This window comes from Mus musculus, chromosome 1 (genome assembly GCF_000001635.26).
Source record: "Mus musculus strain C57BL/6J chromosome 1, GRCm38.p6 C57BL/6J".
NCBI lineage: Eukaryota > Metazoa > Chordata > Mammalia > Rodentia > Muridae > Mus > Mus musculus.
Genome location: NC_000067.6, coordinates 77761521 through 77786037, shown reverse-complemented (window position 1 = coordinate 77786037; position 24517 = coordinate 77761521). Strand labels below are relative to the sequence as shown.

The 24517-nt window shown below is 41.2% G+C and overlaps 1 long non-coding RNA gene across 2 annotated transcripts in view; it reads left to right on the top strand.

The window, feature by feature from the left end:
• Nucleotides 1-15490, top strand: part of Gm33083 — a 125751-nt gene extending 110261 nt beyond the window's left edge. For both annotated transcript variants that reach the window (XR_001779851.1, XR_373562.2), the window contains 2 exons: nucleotides 14123-14276; nucleotides 14546-15490. This is a non-coding gene — a long non-coding RNA (predicted gene, 33083). The remainder of the gene's footprint in view (nucleotides 1-14122; nucleotides 14277-14545) is intronic.
• Nucleotides 15491-24517: the final 9027 nt, after the last annotated feature.

Sequence of the window (24517 nt, the reverse complement as noted above, 5' to 3'; positions counted from 1 at the left end):
TTAATTTCTTTCTTTATTCCTTCCTTGACCAAGGTATCATTGAGAAGAGTGTTATTCAGTTTCCACGTGAATGTTGGCTTTCCATTATTTATGTTGTTATTGAAGATCAGTCTTAGGCCATGGTGGTCTGATAGGATACATGGGACAATTTCAATATTTTTGTATCTATTGAGGCCTGTTTTGTGACCAATTATATGGTCAATTTTGGAGACGGTCCCGTGAGGTGCTGAGAAGAAGGTATATCCTTTTGTTTTAGGATAAAATGTTCTGTTGATATCTGTCAGGTCCATTTGTTTCATAACTTCTGTTAGTTTCACTGTGTCCCTGTTTAGTTTCTGTTTCCACGATCTGTCCGTTGAAGAAAGTGGTGTGTTGAAGTCTCCCACTATTATTGTGTGAGGTGCAATGTGTGCTTTGAGCTTTACTAAAGTGTCTCTAATGAATGTGGCTGCCCTTGCATTTGGTGCGTAGATATTCAGAATTGAGAGTTCCTCTTGGAGGATTTTACCTTTGATGAGTATGAAGTGTCCCTCCTTGTCTTTTTTGATAACTTTGGGTTGGAAGTCGATTTTATCCGATATTAAAATGGCTACTCCAGCTTGTTTCTTCAGTCCATTTGCTTGGAAAATTGTTTTCCAGCCTTTCACTCTGAGGTAGTGTCTGTCTTTTTCCCTGAGATGGGTTTCCTGTAAGCAGCAGAATGTTGGGTCCTGTTTGTGTAGCCAGTCTGTTAGTCTATGTCTTTTTATTGGGGAATTGAGTCCATTGATATTAAGAGATATTAAGGAAAAGTAATTGTTGCTTCCTTTTATTTTTGTTGTTAGAGTTGGCATTCTGTTCTTGTGGCTGTCTTCTTTTTGGTTTGTTGAATGATTACTTTCTTGGTTGTTCTAGGGCGTGATTTCCGTCCTTGTATTGCTTCTTTTCTGTTATTATCCTTTGAAGGGCTGGATTCGTGGAAAGATATTGTGTGAATTTGGTTTTGTCGTGGAATACTTTGGTTTCTCCATCTATGGTAATTGAGAGTTTGGCCGGGTATAGTAGCCTGGGCTGGCATTTGTGTTCTCTTAGTGTCTGTATAACATCTGTCCAGGCTCTTCTGGCTTTCATAGTCTCTGGTGAAAAGTCTGGTGTAATTCTGATAGGCCTTCCTTTATATGTTACTTGACCTTTCTCCCTTACTGCTTTTAATATTCTATCTTTATTTAGTGCATTTGTTGTTCTGATTATTATGTGTCGGGAGGAATTTCTTTTCTGGTCCAGTCTATTTGGAGTTCTGTAGGCTTCTTGTATGATCATGGGCATCTCTTTTTTTATGTTTGGGAAGTTTTCTTCTATTATTTTGTTGAAGATATTAGCTGGCCCTTTAAGTTGAAAATCTTCATTCTCATCAATTCCTATTATCCGTAGGTTTGGTCTTCTCATTGTGTCCTGCATTACCTGGATGTTTTGAGTTAGGATCCTTTTGCATTTTGTATTTTCTTTGACTGTTGTGTCGATGTTCTCTATGGAATCTTCTGCACCTGAGATTCTCTCTTCCATTTCTTGTATTCTGTTGCTGATGCTCGCATCTATGGTTCCAGATCTCTTTCCTAGGGTTTCTATCTCCAGCGTTGCCTCGCTTTGGGTTTTCTTTATTGTGTCTACTTCCCCTTTTAGTTCTAGTATGGTTTTGTTCATTTCCATCACCTGTTTGGATGTGTTTTCCTGTTTTTCTTTAATGATTTCTACCTGTTTGGCTGTGTTTTCCTGCTTTTCTTTAAGGGCCTGTAACTCTTTAGCAGTGTTCTCCTGTAATTCTTTAAGTGACTTATGAAAGTCCTTCTTGATGTCCTCTATCATCATCATGAGAAATGTTTTTAAATCTGGGTCTAGATTTTCGGTTGTGTTGGGGTGCCCAGGACTAGGTGGGGTGGGAGTGCTGCGTTCTGATGATGGTGAGTGGTCTTGATTTCTGTTAGTAGGATTCTTACGTTTGCCTTTCGCCATCTGGTAATCTCTGAAGCTAGCTGTTTTAGTTGTCACTGTTAAGAGCTTGTTCTTCAGGTGACTCTGTTAGCCTCTATAAGCAGACCTGGAGGGTAGCACTCTCCTTACTTTCAGTGGGCAGAGTATTCTCTGCAGGCAAGCTCTCTTCTTGCAGGGCAGGTACCCAGATATCTGGTGTTCGAACCAGACTCCTGGCAGAAGTTGTGTTCCACTCACTAGAGGTCTTAGGATCTCGTGTGGAATCCTGTGTGGGCCCTTGCAGGTGTCAGGCGACTCCGCTGGCAAGGTAGCCCGGGGCTCGAGTCGAGCGGAAGGGACTTGTGCCCCAGATCAGGCCCGGGTAGCCTGCTTCCCTATGTACCGCAGTCTCAGGTTCCGCGCGATTGGATTGGGGCAGGCGCTGTGTTCCACTCACCAGAGGTCTTAGGATCCCGTGGGGAGTCCCGTGTGGGCCCTTGCAGGTGTTGGGCAAGACTCTGCTGGCAAGGTAGCTCGGGGCTCGAGTCGAGGGGAAGGGACTTGTGCCCCAGATCAGGCCCGGGTAGCCTGCTTCCCTATATAATTCATTTTTTTATAATGATCTTTATATTGACGATTCTGCCCAACCCAAGGCTAATGGAAATGTTCTGAGTCTAAAAATGTAGCTGATCTCTTTTGGCATATTTTCAGTTTGTGATGACTTTATTGAGAAGGTTTAGGAGTATCTATAGTTTAGACTTAACTTTCCTTTTTATTCTTCCCTGTACTCACCACCACCACTAACACACACACACACACACACACACACACACACACACACACACACACCTTTCAGACATAATCTCATGTAAATCAGGTTAGTCGGCAATCCACTATGGAGCTGAGGATGATCTTAAACTCCGGATCCTCCAGCTTTCAGGCATGTACCATGTGTCTGGTTTAGGCTGTTCTGGTGCTCAGGAATGCATGGCTGAGGGAGGGGAGCCTACTGTCACTGGGCAGGTATAACATGAAACTCACCGTGGAAGGTACGACCTGACAGTTTGACTCATGTGCTGTTGAGTACCAGATGCATCTAGAGGCTTACAGAGCACACACTCATTCCTGGAAGCAGGGTACCGGTTGGGGGCGGGGCGTGGGTATTGTGAAAACGCAGATCCTCGTTTTTCTTATGAGTTTGGTGCTTGTCTCTATCGGGTTGGAGTAGAAATGACTTGTTAACACTATTCAAATATGTGACTAGATAAGGAAATTAAAATGAAATTTGTCATCTGGTGCAGATACAATGACACTTTCATCCTAAAGTGATGACTGTTTTTAAACACCCACACAAATAGAGATAGAAGTCATTTTCTCTTTTCTTTTTTTCTATTCCTCACCTTAAGAAATGTTCTGGTGTATATGACAGAGAGATGGTTATTTCTATTCCAAATTTAGAAATCAAAGCTCAAAGGATAAGTTCATAAAGTATTTCACCCCTTAAACTTCTACTAAAAGAAAAGTTATATCTTTTGCCTTCCAAATTAAAAAAAAAAAAACCACTTAAACTCTGTTTAGGCGTGTCATGCTTTCTTCGAGCTGTGAGGCAATTACATTGTATTCTATAAACATTTATTTTTTCCTTAGTGTCTCCCGTGTTGATATAGCATTCAAGCTATTAAAAGGTGCATTGAAGGTCTCTGTGAGAATCTGTTTGGGAAACACAGCTCTGACCCGTGAACCCTGAGAAGTTAGGAACTGCCTTCTGTCAAGAAGGGCTTGCTCTGGACCAGAGTTGGGGACTGGTCAGACCCTTAGTCCTGGGGACAGAAGGAGATTATTAGAACTGAGGTTCAGACCCAGGCAGATAGAGCAAGGAGGCCAGGAGTGAGACTCCAAGATGACACTTTCTTAGGCACAAAGTATACATTATCAGTGCACACCAGGATGCATGCCACATACAAAAGAATACCCTACCTTCTACCTCCTACACCTCAACTTTTTCACGCCACTTAGACTTAATCTTCTCACAGGAAGATCATGACATATGCTCTGTCTTGACCTCCTTCACCCTTCCATGCCGTATCTCTCAACTATACCCCTGCCATTATTTTAGAATGAACCTTCCTGAAATTAGAGCCAATGAAAACTTTGCTCTGTCTCTCCCCCAAATGGGAAGAACCATCATCAATGGCATTTAGAAAACCATAAGACTGGCCAGACACTTTTCCCTAGACCCATATCATCACTAGGTGTAAATTAGGTGTTCAAGGCTCTCCTTCCCACTCAGTATGGGAATATAAAGGGGTCAAGGAGGAGAAGAAATGTACTTTCATTTTGAACATTGATTCTTATTTCAGTATCAATGAATTCAGCTGTTGTTCATAACATTGAAAGACATTATAATCAAATACTTGGGCATCATATTAGTTCACTTTCTGCTGCTATAACCAAATATATTTGAGTTTAATTGTGTAATCTATAAAGAAAAGAGGTTAATTAGGCTTGGACTTTCTAAGGCAGGACAGTGCAAAACTGTGAGGCCACATCTGGTGAGAGCTTCTTGTTGCTTTGGCTAATAGAGAAGCAGGGGGCAAGTATGTCAGTGGAGAAGATGCAGAAGAGAAGGGAAGCCCTCACCTTATGACAAAGTCATCAACATGGTGACTAATCTACTGTCCTGAGACTGAGGACCCATTCACTATTATGAGAACTGACCTGGTCCCTTGAAAGAAACATTAGCCTCCTCACAACCTGGCCATATCTTGAAGATATGACTTTGCCTTATAACATTATTACATGCCAATCAAATGTTGACACACACTTCAGAGGAGATAAAACATATTCACACCCAGAAAGCATCCTTCTTTTTATTTTGGACTGGGATGCTGCTTTGATACTCAAAGTGCTGAGATTATAAATACAGGACACCACACACACACACACACACACACACACACACACACACACACATGCCCTGGCCGTATCAAGCACCACTCAAAACTTTCTTTTATACAAAGGATATTTTTTATCTTTAGAAGGTTTTTTTATTTATTATTATGTGTATATCTGATATGTGTGCATTAGTCTTGCATGCTGTGTGTTTATTTGTGTATGTATGTGTGTATGCATGCTTGCGTGTGTTTTATGCTGTATATTTGCATGTGTGTGTTGTACATGACACCATGTATATTTGTGTGTGTGTGTATGTGTTGCACATGGTGTGCATATGCATCTGTGTAGTGCATGGTGTGTATTTGTGTGTGTATGTGTTGTGCATGGTGTGTGTGTGTGTGTGTGTGCGCGCGCGCGCGCATGTGTGTGCATGCCTGTGTCACACAGAGTATGTGGAGGTTGAAAAACAACTTTCAAAATTCAGTTTTCTTTCTCCAGGAATTGAACTCCAGGTTGGCAGTTTTGCATAGCAAGTACTTTGCCTAACTATAATGTCTTACCAGCCCCATTTAGACTTCTCACATCTACCTTTGGGAAGCTGCATCATTTCCTTCATTCATAAGGGAGACAGGACAGAGTTAAAAGAAGTGGCGCCATTAGTGAAATTCTTATAAGTGGTTTTCAGAATCGGGGTTAGAATTTGGAATCCCTGGTGTGCTCAAGGCATTAGCCCGAACAACCCTAATTTCAGATAGATCCCTTCAAGTGCAGCTGAATTTCATGCTAATTCTCATGGCATCTATTCTGTGAACAGTCCAAGAATATGAGAGAAAGTCCTTGACCCACTTAATAAGCCCAACTAAGTGATGTGGAGTAGTGGGTGCCCTATAAATCTATCTTCAGCATACCTGAACATCACTAAGGCAAGTAACCAAGTTCAGCTGACCTCCAGGAGCAAAGAGCAAGTTCAGAAGTCTGTGCTTGAATGCTTGGCCAGGAGCAAGATGGGTACCTATGTCATGATCACTTGGGGTGTACCATGAAAGCAACATTGAGTAGACCAGGTAGCTTCAAGTGTCATCTGTTTGTGTCTGTCAGTCTATCCATCTTTCATACTCTCTGCAGCCAGTTTGATGGTTTTAAGAGCAATTCAAAGAAATGTTTTATTCTCAGCATCCCTGAGTTTGAAAGCTATGACAAATGATTACATGGTAGCGGTCTTTGGTCACTCTACAAGGGACAGTGCAGCCCTGCAGCCCTCGCAGCCCTGGTAGTACATTGAACTGATGATGAGATGCAGTCACCTTGACCAACTCATTTGGTACCTCATTTGCATATTTTCATTTACATTTCTAAGATTTCCATCACCCACTGTTACTCCCCTAAGGAATGAGATTCTCTGACCCAAAATGTGATCCAGCTGGGGGTGGTGGGAGTGGGGTGGGGGAAGGCTCCTAGGCCTGACACTATTACTGATGCTATGGAGTGCTTACAGAGAGGAGCCTGGCATGGTTGCCCTTTGAGGGGACCAACAGTCAGCTGAAAGAGTCAGATGCAGATACTTACACCCAACCAATGGACAGAAGCTGGGTACCCCTATTGTTGAATTGGGAAAGGGCTGTAAGAAGCTGAGGAGGAGGGCAACCCCATGGGAAGACCAGCAACTAACCTAGACCCCTGAGATCTCTCGGACAATGAACCACCAACCACGCAGCATACACTACCTGATATGAGCCCTCCCCTTCTCCCCACCCCACACACATACCTATACAGCAGAGATATGACTGGTCTGGCCTAATGAGAGAAGACCTGCCTAACTGTTGAGAGACTTGAGGCCTCAAGGAGTGGGGTGGTCTGGTGGGGTAGAGGTGGGGGTGGGGATGTCTTCTTGGAGATGGAGGGGATGAGGGGACAGGGGCAGAGGCGTGTGACGGGACTGGGGGGTAATGGAATGGGGAGTGGTCCAAAGACAAACAGGGAGAGGGATACGGACTGGATTGTGAAAAGAGATTAAAAAATAATAATAATAAAATTTTTTTTTAAAAAGAAAAAGAATCAGTGGATCCATGGTTGTTAACTAATGCATGAGGGAAGTGTTGAAAACAGCTAAGCTAAAGCCCCAACATGGAATAGCATGGTAAATATAAATAGTGAGTGGGACTTGAGCATCGCCAAGATAATGAGAAATGGGATCCCCTTTCCTAAGCTGAGAAGAAAAGTATGAATCATAACAAGAGATGCCTGAGGAACAATCTGATACTCTTGGATCAAACTTCCATGTCCCTTAAGGACATATGATATGAAACTTTGTCAGACAGAGCCTATGACTTCTCAAGTCATTCTGAAGTATAATTGTGACAGTGGAAAGTTAATCGATTTTTCCCCCCAGAACAACACTGATATGATGTTCTCAGACATTTAATGGGTAAATTTTCCTTCTGAAGGTCCAGAAAAGCCCATTTAGGGTTTCCCTCTTCTTCGTTGGGGGGTGGGGGAGCACGACAAAACAGAAATCAAAGCCCTGCTTCTATCAGAATGCTTCAGTTAACAAGCACAGGAAGCAGGATAGCCAATGTTATGCTTGGAGAGACAACACTATTAGCTACGGGGAAAATCTTTCTGGCAAAGAAAGCTATTGGATGTGAAGGTATGATAACTACTTTGCTCTGTATTTGTTTGAGAGCATTCACTCTTACCAACCAAGCAAGAGATACAAGAATACTAGACTGCGCTCTCCTCCTGGGTATTGGTTCTTGTCTTCTTCAGCTGAGAGAGTGTGTCCTGTTGTTTGCTGCCATGGTTGCCAGGCTAAATGGTCTGTAAGCATTGGGGGAGCATTGTGTCTCTGCTTCGATCTCACTGCAGAAACATGAAGGTTACAGAGCTCAGCTTCCGTGTATAGCTTTACAAGGGTTCTGTACAGCAAGGGCTTTGCCCACTGAGCTGTTTCACAGACCAAACATTCACTTTTTTAATAGGAAAACTTCCTTTAGAGGAAAAATAGTCCACAGTAAAAATATAAGTGTAACTTCTAGATCCATCTTTTATCAGAAGTTTTAGGACTGCTGGATATTTTAAACAGACATTATACTGTGAACCTAGCTTGTCTATATTGGCAAAAATAATATGCAAAGGAAGAAAGTGTCCTGCATTATCAAGATTGTAGAAGCATTTCAAAGACCGTCATGGCTATCAGTAAGCCAACAAGTGGGCCAGTGAGAATTCGGGGAAGTCCGAGTGCTCACCATGCACAAGGGAAGAGCGATTTTTTTTTTTTTACCATTATTCTTGGTTTTGGAATATGGCAGTTGACAGAAATTTCTAATGGTGAAAAATATTTACAATATGCTTAAAATGAATGGCCTGCCTGAGGAATGAATGTGTCAAGCACCAAATGAGGGAGATGTGGCTAGTGAGTGGCTTGCAAGCAGAGAGTTTGCTGGGTGTTAGCTCTGATCTCGGAGATTCTAAAGAGCCCCCCTTTGTTTCATCAGGGCTACGTTTTCAGTCTCAAAACACAAAGGCTTGTCTAAGTTGGAACTTCTCAATATCAGAATATCACCTTCCAGAAATTTGTGTTGCCTATGGCTCTTTCCCCTGTGTGAAGACCTCAGATATACTTAAGCATTAAGCTCCCAGAGAGCAAATGTACTAATTGAACATCTTTGACTTAGAGTTTTCCAAAGTAGGCCAAATAAGCTTTAAATTCCCAAGAGGTGTGTGTACGCATTTGTGTGTGTTTGTATGTATGTGTGTGTGTGTGTGTGTGAGAGAGAGAGAGAGAGAGAGACAGACAGAGACAGAGACAGAGACACAGAGAGACACAGAGAGACAGACAGACAGAGACAGAGAGACAGGGACAGAGAGATAGAGAGAAAGAGAGACAGAGATAGAGAGACAGAGATAGAGATAAAGAGAAGAAGAGGAGGAGAAGGAAGGAGAAGGAGGAGGAGGAGGAGAGAATGTTGTGTTTGAATGCATATATATGAGGACACCCATGGTCAATGTTGTATGTCTTCCTCTATCATTTCCTGCAGCTTACTGATGCAGTGGCTGGCTAGTGAGCTCCAGGGATTCACCTGTCTGATCTCTAGAGCTGGAGTAATAGAGATGTGGTCATATGTGGCTTTTATGTGACTTCTAGGGACCAAACTCAGGTCCTTCTCTTTTCATGATAAGTACTTTACCCACACCTCTCTAGCTGTATATTTCTTAAAACATCATGAATTCTTCTTTATAGTTTGTGATATTAGGAGCTAGGGTATGGTTTATATTTCTTCAATTTTTCTGGATTGTAGATGATGCAGAAATTAAGAAAATACTTCTGATGACATCTCATAAAGAAAAGGACAGGGACTGAAATATTTTACAGAATTCTCTTGCTCTAATTTTGAAGAATGAGATCAGTACTCTGTAATGAATTTAAGGATGGTAGAATATTCTATCAGACCGGAGAGCCTTAGAAACTTCTGCAGAATGTGTCTCAGGCATTTCAACAGAAGCCAAAGGCAGAGATGATATAGTCTACTCAAGATTGAATGTATTGAGCAACCAATAAGCAGAGAAACAAAAAGTTTGGAGAGTTTTTGCATTAGCAGAAACACTACAGGTTGGGCTGAGATTTCAAAGAGATTAACAAGGCTTTTAGGTACCGCACTCTCCTGACAGGAAAGAGGCCATAAAACTGCTCAGCTGAGATACAAGGCCTCATTTTCATGAAGCAGGGAGAATTCACCGGAGGGCAGAACCAAGAACATACAGAATGAAGCATGGGGCAGATGGTCAAGCTGAAACAACCACAGAACACTTGACATCCAAGGAAGTTTGTCCAGCCACAATTTCAGCTTACATTGCACAGAGGACATTTTACCTTCCATTTTGATCCCTACTTGAATATAACTGCAAGTAATTATTATCCCACATCTGTCCCATCAATGTACGTCTGGAGCAGATAGCATGTGTATTTAGTTCCATAGGCAGAGAAGCATTGTGGGTAGGAGCCTTTAATGCATGGTTTGAGTTGAAGCATTTAGACTTCGTGATAGGGTAAAAACATCAGAATAGCCAGTAGAAAAAGTTTTTCAGATTTTGAATTCCAATTCTGGCCTAGAAAGAGGAAATAGGGTGTTCTGTCTTGATGGCAGGCAACTCTCAGCCACAAATGGCAAAATTTTAAAGTATTTGAAATTCTAATCACAAAAGATTGATCACTGAATCGCATAAAGCTAAAAAGACTGAAGGGAGAAAAGACCAACCATCGAACAAAAAAGTGGATAAAATACACGAAAAAATAATTAAAAAAATAATCAAGACTGTTAACAAATGATATTTAAACATATGAGAAAATTCACAATCTCACTAACAATGAAAGAGAAAGTAAATGAAACTATCATTTTTTTTATGTGTTACTTGGTGAAAATCTAAGGCCTTAGAAGTGCAGAATTTTGGAAATATTGTAAAACTCAGCTGTGGTAGAAATGAAATGTTGTATAACTCCAATAGAAGTATACCGGTAATATGTATAGACAATTATGCCTTCATATAAAATACCCTTTGCACAGCAATCTAATTTCTAGGAATGCAGCCTAAAATATGCCAAAAGTATGAGATGATTTATGCTCATGATTATTCACAGGGACATCTTTTAGAATAGTTGAAATTGAAGGTGACCTTGATGTTCATTAATTGAGAACTTGTTGAGCAACATCAGGGCCTTCGTGTAGCAGAATGTTTGGTATCCATAGAGCCAACAAGGAAGGTTGCCATCCATGAGATGAGAAACAAGATAGATCTTAAGTAAAAAGGGGTAAGAAAACAATATGAAATGCTACATTTTGTAAAAGACAAAGGATTAAAAAAAATAAATGTAGGGCTGGAGAGATGTCTTGGTGGTTAAGAGCATTCCCTGCTCTTTCAGGGGACCCAAGTTTGGTTCCTAGCACCCATGTTGGGTAGATCACAAATGATATAATTATAGCTCCAAAGGAGTCCAATATGTCTGGTCTCTGAGAACACCTTTACTCATGTTTACACACACACACACACACACACACACACACACACACACACACACACACACACAATTATAAAAGAATAAACACAAAGTTAATAAAGGTTATTAAGTATGGGAAAAGAAAGCCTGGGACACTGGCAAAGATTGGGCTCCTTTGAATGTAGTTGATTGCAGGAATATCAGTCTGTAATCCTTCAAATGTCTTATGGAGTTAAGCATTTAAATAGATTCAAAGCAAGAAAGCAATTCCTAAAAATTGAAAAAAAAAAGTATAAACATCTGTTACTGACAGGAATACAGAAAGAATATTTTCTCACACATTGGTAGTGTGAATTAAAACAGTTTTTGAAAGCAACCTGCTTGGAAATTTCTATTAAAATTGAATGTGTGTGTGTGTGTGTGTGTTTTCTATCCTAGCAATTCTATTCCTGAAAACCAACAATAGAGAAATGAAGATATCTAAGGACATAAATATATTATTATTTAACTGCAGCAAAGAAAAAGAATAAACTGGAGGCCAGGTCTAGCTTTTGGTAGCAATGGATGGCAAATACAATGTGTCTCCACCATGAAATATTGTATAGCCTTTAAAAGACTGATCAAGAGGCTGAGAAGATGTCTCAGCGGTTAAGAGTGCTTGCCATGCAAATAGAGGCATGAATTCAAACTCCAAGCACCCACATAAAAGCTTGGCATGGAAGTGTGTGCCTGTCACCCCAACCAGTGTTGTGGGAGGTAGAGATGTGTATATCCTGGGAACTCAGTGACCAACTAGCCTAGCCATAGTGCTAAGCTTTAAGCATTGTGACGACCTTGTCCCAAAGAACTAAGATGGAAGATGGCAGAGCAGACACCCTCTCTAGCCCCTACATGTGCACTGCCAGCACACACTCCTTTCCTATACAGAATCACACACCACACATTCACAACAGAGTAAAATTGAGGCAGGATTCTCAGTAATAGACTGGGAGAACGTTCTGTGAGTACAAGGTTACAATATAGAGGAGCGCCCATGTCCCAATTTTATATTTATAAAAATGAGCATTGAAATAAAGCAATATAGGCATGCATATCTCTGCCATTCTGTAACCGTGGCTGCGTCAAAAGCTGTCAATAAGAAGTAGCTGTGGAACTGGTGCAAATGTGAATGAGGGTGAGCCAATCTGATAGCACGTTGCTTTCCCTACTGTTAACAAGAGGGCACACAGCTCTGATCTTAGACAGGATAGGAATGTAGCATCTGGATCCGGATCAGACGCCTGTAGAGCAAAACCAGAACAGGAAATATATGGAAAAGGCAGGGGGTTAGAAGTGCAAATGTTCCCCCAAAGAGGTCCTAGTCTGGAACAGCTCGTGGTCCAACAGCTTGCTAATAGTGCTGCTCAGCTGCTGGCAGCTTCCACAGCAAAACCTTCCCTTTTCAATCCCACAAAAGGTGATTGTTGCCTGCTTACTAACAGTCATGCTGTATGCAGCTGCAAGCTTCTCATTGTGCTGCACACACACGCCTTTCTCCATTAGGATCGTGCCATTTTGTTACCATTTCACTCAGCTTTGCATTTCCCTCCATGCTTTCTCATGGAAGGCTCGGAACAAAGACTTCTCAAATAACTTAGAGGAGATGATAATTCAAACCTTCCCATTCTAAGGCATCTTTAAAGGCAGAATGAGAAGTAAGTGTTAAGGTGCAGTGTGGAAATTCCCTATGAAGATTCTGGACCATTCAGTGGTCCTTGGGAGTCCAAATGGGCAATGGTGTTCTGAAAAATCAAGATTGGAACTCAACCTGGTGGCCGAGGTGGGCAAGAACTGTGAGGTCAGCTCTGGAGTTGTAGATAGACTAACACAGCCTTAGAGGTGCACTGTCTGCTCTCCTATTAGTAAAATAAAACCAGAGGCTAGAATGGTCGATTTGGGTTACTCTTTCTCTACCAGTGCAGAAATAGCAATTCTAGGAGACTAAAGCAATCACAAGTTAAAATGAACTTTTTCCATCTTAGGGTCCCCAGAAGAGATCTCTGTCATAGACTGCCTCCATTTTAAAGAATGTATGTTCTGGAGTCTAGAAAGCTGACCCCCCCCATCCCCCCCACTCTCTGACATTTAACTTGGCTTGTGTTCTCCACTATGAACCTAAGTCTTACTTTGGCACTCCACAGCCTGATTTCTCGGAGCCCACACCCTTGCACTGGTGGAGGCTTCTCCATCGACACCATTTTCTTCTTACACTTTATGGAAACCACCAGCCTTGGAGCTTAAATTGCCCAGGTCTGGTTTTAATTCATTTTAAAAATACTAAATCTATTCAACAGTTTTGAGTTATGGGAATAGGGCGATAAAAGTGTGTGCCTTTCCATTTCAGGGAGCTATGTGCATAAATATCTTCAAGCAATAAAATCGTGTAGTTTCATTCTTTTCAAACAGTGCGTTCCTTATGTGAAGCTGAAAGTCTCAGACAAATGTGATGCTTTAATAATGCACCATTGCTTAACCATTTCATCTGCCTCATCCGCGTGTTATGATGGTGTATACATTTCTATATTTAATGCACATGGTTTTGAAAACAGGAAGAGAGCTCTAGTACCAAAAGACGAAAATGATGAAGACATTGGGAAACAAGCTGTCTTGAAATAAACCATAGAAACCACAGAGCACACGAGAAAAAAAATATACTCTACAGGCATAGTTGAAGTATTAAAGTTTCCTGACTTCCCTGAAATACCTCTGGCATAAAACCTTAGGACCTGTGACTATGATCTGAAGGGCCTTCCTTCTGCCTAAGATTGCCATGGGCAACTGATTGTATATTATAAGTATAATTTATGTCATCTATTATTTGGACTGGAGCTCAACATAAATTTGGATTCAGCAAGTCTGGTGTAGTTCCAGTAGCTATTATTAGGTAGATCAATTTCTCTTATTTAGAAATGTTTTATGTAGTAATTTTCTAAACTAGTTTTTAATAAATTAGCTGTCTGACAGGTTTTTTTTTCCTCATGAAGATAATTAATTTTATATTTTCTCCCCATCATTAAATATTTTAAATATGCAAAGTCTGCTGGCATTTAGTACTGTCGATCACAGCTGTGCCAAAAAAGCCCACAGAAACTTGTTTTCAGAGAGATTGTTCACAAGCCTCCTTAATAGGATGTAATTTGCATAAAATAAGCTTAAATTGATTACATATTTCTGGTAAGATTTTCTACTTTACAAGACTTGGGTTGGGAGAAGGCACCCTTGTCATTGCCTGCTGGTCTCATTTCCTAGATCACCTCAGCCCAGAGAAGAGTACTAAAGGGGAAGGAGCTAATCCACCAGCGTCACCTTTGACTTTGTGCATCCTATGGTTGCTAAGCAAATGCTTACATGATGAGTATGTGCCAACCAAAGAATGAGAAGAAGAGGAAGAAAGAACAGAGTGGTGAGAAGGAAGGAAGGAAGGGAAGATGGAAAGAAGGGAGGGAAGAAAAGAAGGAAGGAAGGAAGGAAGGAAGGAAGGAAGGAAGGAAGGAAGGAAGGGAAGAAAGGGAAGAAGGAAGGGAGGGAAGGAGGGAAGGGAAGGGGAGGAAAGGGGAGGGAAGGGAAGGGCAGGGGAGGGGAGGGAAGAGGAGGGGAGGGAAGGCTGAGGAACGATGATGAATGGACTTTTATGATTAATTCTCCACACCCTGTGCTCTTCCATTCTGGTAGATATATGAGACTGGAAAATATTTGAATATGAGGGAGCAGATTATGAAGAGCTGGTGATTCAGCAGCAAAGATGTGTTGACCATGCAATTTCATGTGGATAAAGAACCAAAGGAAGACTGAGAGGAGCTGCAACCCCACAGAAATACATTGACAGTTCCCAGTAACTGGGTTATTTATGACAGAAGAATTCACACACACACACTCTCTCTCTCTCTCTCTCTCTCTCTCTCTCTCTCTCTCTCTCTCTCTGAAGTTTGGAGATCTGTGGTTCTCTACATTCACCTTTCTTTCACCTGATGTCAGTCAAAATGAGAGTCATCATTTCACACAAGTGATGGCCAGAATATGTGATGGCTAGCATTTAAATGGAAAAGGAAGACCTTGCCATCATAGAACCTGGCTCATATGCTTAAAGAAGTCTAAGCTCTGGTTGCTGAAAACAGGCAGCACTTTTTGAATCTTGTTCGCAGGGATCATGGAGGTCATGCAAAGATGTGGTCCAGCTGGGGTGGGGTCTGAGACCAATTATGGATGCTGCTGTCTCCACACCACACTCACATTAGTCTGACTTTTAGATGTGGTGACAAGGTATGTGGTGGGAATGAGTCCCTTAGAATCAGTGTGACAGAATTTCACCAGGAGGATTCTTTCCATCAGCCTTCTCTGCCCTCATTCATACCCAAAGCTGAACTTTTCAGAGTGTAGGCATCTTTCTCCATCCTTAGTCATGTGTGTGTATCTGTCTGTACATGTAAAAATCAGAGGGCAACCTTGGCTTTTATTCCTTTGGAACCATACACCTTGTTTTTATTTTGTTTATTACTTTTATTTTGTTTGTTTTCTGAGACCGGTCTCTCACTGGCCTTCAATATTCCAAACAGACTATTCTGGCTGGCTGGTGAGCCTCAAGGATCTGCCTGCCTCTGCCTCTGCCTCTGCCTCTGCCTCTGCCTCTGCCTCTGCCTCTGCCTCTGCCTCTGCCTCTGCCTCTGCCTCTGCCTCTGCCTCTGCCTCTGCCTCTGCCTCTGCCTCTGCCTCTGCCTCTGCCTCTGCCTCTGCCTCTGCCTCTGCCTCTGCCTCTGCCTCTGCCTCTGCCTCTGCCTCTGCCTCTCTGGTGCTGGGATTGTAGACATACACTATCAAGCCTGAGTTTCCTCTTCTAAAAAACAGGTTCTGGGGATTAGATTCAAGTTCTTATGCTTTCAAGGCAACCACGGTATCGACTGAAAACTCTCCTTGACACTAATTAATAATTAACTAATTAATTAGTTAATTTTGTGGTGCTGGTAAAGGAACCTAGTGTCTTACTTATCAAAATAGGCATTTTTATCACCAAGTTACCTCCCCAACTCTTTTCTTATAGTTTTCAAACCACAACTCATTAAGCTAATGAAGCAGCACTTTTAAAGTGGAGTATCTAGTGGATTAGAGGTAGATGAACCCTTTGTGTGCTTGTGTTTGGAGAGGAGATTTGATCTTTGACTCATCTTTCAGTGCTAAGTATCACAGTTTGGATGTGCACTTTAGATTTCCCAATGTGGACACTGAAACAGATACTACATTTACAAATAATTTATAGACCACATTGATTATCTACAGTTCTCTTCATGTGTAGATTTTGTACTATGTGGCCCAGACTAAGAAGGTAAATACTGTGGGGAAGCTGAAGTCCACATAATGAAGAGGTGGCCTTGGAGGTAAAGAACTCCAGGCAAGGCAAACAGGGTATATAGTACCTTCCCTAAGACAGAAGAGAACCAGTGCTTTGTAGTGTAAGGTGCATGTGTTTGGTCCATACAGGCAAGTCTTCTACTATGATTAAAAATTGAAAAATCTTCTGGTTTCTTTCTCCTGGGCATAAGAGCTATAGCCCTGAAATATACTTAGTGCTTGCAGATCAAGTACCTTCTGAGACTAAATATCCTCACTTCCTTCAATTATACTGTGTAGTCTTTTACCTGACTGATGGTGTTCCAATTAGTACCTGGACAGACAGAGTCAGTGTTCCTTTGTCCACTATGGAAATGCCCACAGTTTCTAGTAGAGAAACTTAAGATGTCACCTATGAAAAGCCAGTGCTATTGAAGAAAACGTCTTTCTTAGCAATACCCAGCTTTGTATTTGGTGCCACGGATGGTATCAAATTCCGTTTGAATTCACTGGGTTCAAAATTTAGCCTCCTGATGGGTGACAGCTATTTTGATATATTTGTAAAAACAGTATCATTAAGTGGTAAAAGCACAAACACAGGCTATCACCAATGAATTTTAATTCAAAGCTATTTGTATCGCAACAAATTTATCCATGAAACAAGACTCAATTAGTATTTTACAGTCTTACAACTAATGCAACTCAAGTTGATTTAAATCTGATTATACAGAATACACAAATGTCTGTCATTTTTACATGTTTTAGCATTTACTGCTGGCAATGGTACAGTTCTTGAGGACTTAAGCTTTTCTGTTTGTTTGTTTTTTGTTTGGTATAGATTTTTCTACCCTGTTCTAGTTGTCACCTAGTTTTATTTCCAAGAGGATCCCCTCATCACTGCCCCCTTACTAAGGTTGAATAAGCAATGCTTCGCACAAAGGAAGTATAGGCGACACGATATAGATTAGCCTTATGCCACTGTAAACAGATTGATTTGCTTGTGCTACTAGGAAGTATGTTTGGAAGTGCAAAGTCATCTTCTTCATGATTACATTATTATGTTTAACCTAAAGAAGAAACAACAGAACACACACACCACACACACACACACACACACACACACACACACACTCATACATACATAATATACATCTTCACCTTAATAAAGACAAATGTCCAGATAGTGATTATTGAAGATAAGGCTTGTAAGAGCTCTTCAACAAACCTTAATGCCCCCAGTCGGGATTGCACTTTGACATATAAGCTATCACAAAGCATCTGGCGTATTTAAAAAATGCACTCACTTTTAACTACGTGAGGATTTATTGGTTTAGAGGATATGCCCTTTAGCAATAAAGGAAAAGTTTAGCTGATATGACTAACTTTGCTGCTTGCCTCTGAAGTCCAGTTAAGCAATGTTGTGCCTAGTGGAGAGCCACGGTGCCCATGGGCTCCATTATTTAACCACTACCTCATGATTTTCTTAGATTATCTTACGGCAACTCTAGCAGGCTTATCCAGAACTGGTACAAGCTAGAAATAGAAACAGCTTCAAGAAATGTTTAGATAAACTCACACATGGGCTGTGTAATGAATTAGTAGGGAGACTGACATGGTCTGGGTTACCTCACTGGCTTTCATTTTTGTGGGTCAGATCAGAAGCAATAAATGTGTTCTCTTGCCAAGCTGCTATCAGAGACAGAAAGGAGGTCTTCGTGGAACAACCTGAAGAAGGAACGTGTTTATGACCTTTCTAAATCACATTCTATTTTAAAGGAAAGGAGCGTATACATAATGTCTTGAGTAGATTCACTTCAGCAGTTTAGGCCAGATCGGCTCAGTCCAGTCATGATGGAATGATCCATCCCTACTAAGCCAGGCAGGATGTGGTCTTAAAAGTCTGGGCTGCCAAAACTGCCACGTTGCAAATACGGCTTTAGTCGACAACATAACTGTGCAATATCACAGCAATTTGCTAACTATGCAAGTATTTTTTATGGTTGTGAACTTGAAATTAATCAGAAAGCTGTCTGTGGGTGCAGTCCAGTGCATGATCCCTTCCCATTTATATGAATAGTTGATATTTTCCATAATGAAAAGTTTAAAGTGGTTGTTAGTAACAGCATTATTGAAGAAAATTGACAACAGTAGTTTTATACTGTAGCTAGACCTGGTGTCAATAAGGCCTACTTAGCACATGGCCATTCGCTGGGCCAAGTGTCAACTTTGATTGCAAATGCAGAAATCATGATTTCCAGTGTTGCTGTGGGGTGGCCAAGTGGGGGTGGCCTAGAGTCCTTTGCCAGGCAGCACAGGAAGGTTAATGCCAAGATCACGAGAAACTTGAGGGCAAGAGGCATTCTCTGGCCATCCAGTGTGGGTGCAGCCATATCAGGACAGACATTGGGAAGCCTGGTTAGCACAGAGCAAAAGAGAAGAGATGTAGAACAGCTGAGAGGCAAGAAATTGGGCAAAAGTCAGCAGATTCAAGGCCAATGGCAGACTTTCCATACTGGAGCTTTGTACTCTGTGTTGGAATTTTTCTCCTTGTATAGGAAGCACTGCCACCGTTCAAATAAAGCACTGCCTACCCAACAATATATTTTAATTATCTCATTTCCCCTCCTCCAACTTCTCCCAGTTACCCTCTCAGCCTTCATATTCTTTATCTTTAAAAAGTAAAGTAAAAGGAGACACAAAATAAGAAGCCCCAAACCAAGGAGTTTCTTTTGTGTTGACCAGATTACTCTTGAGCACAGGGACTGCCCAGAAGTGCAGCTGATACACCCTGGGACACTCCACTGGAGAGCATTGCTTTCCCCTCTCCTAGCAGGTACCAACTGTAAGCAGCTTCTTAGATAGTGATTGGACTTTGTATCTGCTCTTCCTTTCTCAATGCTGGACTTTTGTCTGGTTTGAATCTGTTCAGGTCTTATGTGTGCTGCCATAGTCTCTGTGAATAATACGTATATTGGCCCTGTTGTATCTAGAAGATACTTTTTTTTTGGAGTCATCCACCACCTCTGGCTCTTATAAGATTTCTCCTTCCCCTTCATAGATACCTGAGCCTCGAAGGAAGGGGTTTGATAGGCTTATCACATTTAAGGCTGAATATTCCAGAGCCTCTTACTGTCTATACATTATCCAGTTGTGTCTTTGTGTTAATTAACATCTACTATAAGAAGAAGACCTTCTGAAGAGTGTAGGGGATGCATTGATCTAGATGCATAGCCATATGTTATCAAGAACCATTTTACTGCTAAATTCATTTAGCAAAGTAATATCAGTGCATTTTGCTCTAGGGCCCATAGCCTGCCTAATCTCAGGCTTTTGAAGACTGTGAATCTAATTCGTTAGTGGTTACGAAAGTGGCTAGTAGCTTCCATAGCATTTATACCACTATTGCACCGGGGGTTATGTATTGCAGGCAGTAAACTATTGTGGCTAACAGGGTTTGTACTGGAATATGATGGATGATCCCTTTTCCTCCCCAGCCATGTACACAGCACCTTCCAGTACTGTGAAAGCAGCCAATAGGTGTGAAGCTTCTAGTTGGGTACCAGCTCAATTTCCCCAATCTCTGACATAAGTATGTAGTGTCTTCAGCAATAGGGCCATACCATAAGGTCGTGGAGAATAACCAATAGCATGGACATTAAACCTGTAGTATTTGGTGGGGTCTATAGGAGCTCTTTGGCCAATGATTCAAAAAATATGTAACCCATTCCAGGGTTTGATTTGGTAGCATATAATATCTAATTAGGGCATTATTTTCAGAATTATTATATAACTTGATTTAAATCCCTTTTTATGTGTATTTTTAGGAAGTTTCCACAGTAGTAGGCTTCCTTGTAGCTTTTCAAAAGACCTTTAATGTTATTTATCTTCTCTGTATCCCCATCTATGCTGTTGTTCCATCTTCCTCCCCATTTGATCCTCTTATTCTAGTTTCTGTTTTGTCTCTTATCATTTGTCTATATCATTATATTTTATATATCTTTCTCAGAAAATCCATCCCTCTTTCCTGGTCCCTTACCAGCTATCTAATATCTATTTTGAGTGAAATACACCTATCTATAGCTTAAAACTTAACATCCACATCTAAGAGAAAACATGCAGTATTTGTCATCTGGGACTGGGTTACCTCACTCAGGATGATTGCTTCTGGCTCCATCCATTTATCTCCAAATTTCATAACGTTATTCTTCTAAACAGATGAATAATATTCCATTTTGTCAATATACTACATTTTCATCACTCATTCATCAGCTGATGGACATTTAGCTTGTTTCCAGTTTGGGGGTATGATGAATAAAAGCAGGAAATGAGCATGAGTAAGCAAGTATCTCCGTGGTGAGATATAGAGTCCTTGGGGCATATACACAAGAGTGGCATAGCTGGATCTATTTGATAGTAGCGGTATAGGTTTGCATTCTCACCAGCAGTGGAAAGTGTATTCTTCTCCGTACATCTTCACCAGCTCATGCTGTCATTTATGTCATTAATCCTGGCAATTTTAACTGGGGTAAGATGAAATCTCAAAGTAGTTTCAGTGTTCATTCACAAAATGGCTAAAAGTGATACATGTTTTAAATGTTTTTTAATTTATTTATTTTCAGCATTTGAGAAGGCTCTCATTACTTCCCTGCCCCATTTTTAAATTTGACAACTCTTTGACCCTTAAAGGAACTTGTTCCCTTGGGCATCACAGAGTTTGGATAGGTGTTATTTCTCTACAGTTCTTCCATTCTAAATATCATTAGGGATTTCACCAGGACAGGGGAGTAAGAAAAACACTCCCAGTTACTCTCAAAGCTCAGCTAAAGTCCAAGATGCTAGATGCAGAAGGCTGGCTCCCACCTTACTCATTTTGATCTCTCTGATTTTTTTGTCTCTCTGCCATAGAAAGCATTTATTTCAGATTGGGACTGGACATAATAAGAAAAATGACCAAGCTGGAAGCATTCCAAAGGCCGTTCAACATCTAACTTCAAACACACTCACACACACTCACACTCACACACACACACACACACACACACACACACACACACACACTGCTATCCTTGACTACCTCTAGCAGATATTTAATTTTTCTTTTCTTTCCAGATGTCTGAGTACATTTTCATAACTTGTGTAGCCTCGAGTGTAGGAAACGAGATGCTTTCCTCTCAACAGAAAATTCAACAGACTCTGGGTAGCAATAGCAAATCAGTTTATTTTTGAACCTGTGGGTGGGGTACTAACTAAGATGAAATGGCAGCCCTGCATTTGAGTGTCAATCAATCCTTAAAGTTCTAATGCAGGCTCTTCCCCATCTTTTCCCACTGCCTAAGTACTTGAGCAGGTGTAATAATCTCTTTTGGATGTTTGGTTTAAATGAAAATGGCCCCATAGGCGCATAGGGAGTGGCACTCTTAGGTAGTCTGGTCTTGTTAGAGTAGATATGGCCTGTTTGGAGAAAAGGTGTCACTGGGAGAACGCTTTGAGGTTTCAAATGCTCAAGGTAGACCCAGTATCTCTCTCTTTCTTCCTGCTGCCTGCTGTTCCACATGTAGAACTCTCAGCTCCTTCTCTAGCACTGTGTCTGCCTGTACACTGCCATGCTTCCAGCCGTGGCAATAATGGATAAACCTATGAACCTATAAGCCAGCTCCAGTTAAATGTTTTTCTTTATGGAATTGTTGTAATCATGGTGTTTCTTCACAGTGATAAAATCCTGAGATAGCTGCTACTACAGTTCTGCATCCCCAAGTCAATTTGGTCACGTTTTAATTTTTTTTCATTAAATTTATAAAGCCCTGTTATCTCATCCCCCAGTGTCTATCTGCATGGGATTAGTTAGATCTTAAAATTATATAGATAGATATAGATATATAGATATATAAATAGATGTGTGTATATGTGTATACATGAATGTATATATGTGTGTTGGTGTGTGTGTGTGTGTGTGTGTGTGTATGTACATGAATGTGTATATGTGTGTTGGTGTATATCCTATGTGTCCAAGTGTCTTCAGAGGCCAGTATGGTATTGGATTCACTGGACCCAGAGTTAGAGCTGTTGTGAACTACCATAGGTAGAGGCTGGGAACTGAATTCAGGTCCTTTGGAAGAGCACCCTCAACTTTTAGCTACTGATCCACCTCTCTAGCTCTACATAGGTCTTTTTGAAAGCAGAAAGAATCTGCAAAAATATCTTGGGCTTCCTCAGTTGTTTGAAAATTGGCCACTAGATTTTATTGGTTGTGGCAGGGGATGATAGAAACTTTCTGATAGGAAAAGGGGCCTCATAGATCTATCTGGATCTTCCTTTAACCAGAATCTCCTGGTGGTAGAAACTTCCCACTCAGATTGCTTTGTACCATTCGTATGAATTACACACACACACACACACACACACACACACACACACACACACACAGAGAGAGAGAGAGAGAGAGAGAGAGAGAGAGAGAGAGAGAGAGAGAGAGAGAGAGAGAGTGTGAGAGAGAGAGAGGGGAATACAGAGACAGAGAGAGAGATAGACATAGACACCTGACCACCACCACCCCCAGCCCAGTGAGCTATGTCTTTATAACAAGAAACATGGCTAGAAATCTGAAAATTGAAACAGACAACTTTATCTAGAGTCCAAAGTGTTTATTCCCAGTGTGGTATTTCTCCAAAATTATCTTTTTCCTTGCATGGCCAATCCTTTCCAGCTGCACAAGCAGAAGCAGTCATCCGGTCTTCATCAAATACAGACACTAAGTGTCAGGTAGAGTTAGAAAGCTAGAACTATTCACTGGGACAATTTTCCTCTTTAAAGCAACTTTATTGGCTTCTCTTTAGAATTGGAAGCAGAGATGTACTATCCACCCTAAATGGATGGAACCACTTAAACATTTCACCTTTTTGGTTAATTTCTTTCCTTTTCTTTTCAGTTTTCCCCTTTTTAGTAACTTCCTTCCCTTCCTCAGTCTGACTTTCCTGAACTCCTGCAGCGGGGCAAAGTACGTTCAATTGATTTGGAAAGTAATAAGTGCTTATGGCTCTTAGGATTTCTCTTTTAAGAACTAATAAAGGCAAAGTGTTTTCATCTCACAATCATGGCCTTTTATCCCAGTCAGTGACCCCAGACTTATTTTGATTTTCAATATTCATCTCTTCGTGCTCACCAGGAGCAGAGTATTATACTACTAATAATAACAATCATAGCCACTCACTTGTTTCCTTCTCTGAGTTGGGCGCTGTCTGAGACACATCACATCACATACATTCTTCTTTGCAACCTTTACCACCAGCCTGGCAAGTTAGATAATGTGGCCACGACTTACCATATCAGAAAACTGAGACAGAGGGAGTTAAAGATAGAATTTCATATTGCTGTATCTATCTAAGATTCAGAACAAAACACCCTTGGAAGGAGGTACAGAGACAAAGTTTGGAGCTGAGATAAAAAGATGGACCATCTAGAGACTGCCATATCCGGGGATCCATCCCATAATCAGCTTCCAAATGCTGACACCATTGCATACACTAGCAAGATTATGCTGAAAGGACCCTGATATAGCTATCTCTTGTCAGAGTATGCCTGGGCCTAGCAAACATAGAAGTGGATGCTCACAGTCGGCTATTGGATGGATCACATGGTCCCCAATGAAGGAGCTAGAGAAAGTACCCAAGAAGCTAAAGGGATCTGCAACCCTATAGGTGGAACAACATTATGGACTAACCAGTACCCCGGAGCTCTTGACTCTAGCTGCATATGTATCAAAAGATGGCCTAGGCGGCCATCACTGGAAAGAGAGGCCCATTGGACACGCAAACTTTATATGCCCCAGTACAGGGGAACGCCAGGGCCAAAAAAGGGGAGTGGGTGGGTAGGGGAGTGGGGGTGGGTGGGTATGGGGGACTTTTGGTATAGCATTGGAAATGTAAATGAGCTAAATACCTAATAAAAATGGAAAAAAAAGATTCATAACCATTAAAATCACTTGTAGTCTGCGCCTTGAAATGTTTTCTTTACTTACTCTCTGCCCATCCCGTACTTCAGAACTCCTGACCCAGGAGTAAGGATAAAAAGGAGATATCTTGAAGGAACTAGAAGGTGGGTGAAACTTCCTAATTTCTTGAATTTCACTTTCTTCATTAACAGGGCAAGTAACCGTACTTATCGTTCCGGTTCGTTTCATTTATGCAAATCATATTTCTGGTGTCAAAGGAGGATCTCAATAAACAGGACTGCTCTTTACTTCCCATAATGATTGTGCCTCCTCTCAGTGAATCACAGTGGACCACACCCAGCCATGGGCCTGGTAGCGTCAGAGAGTAGTCCAGC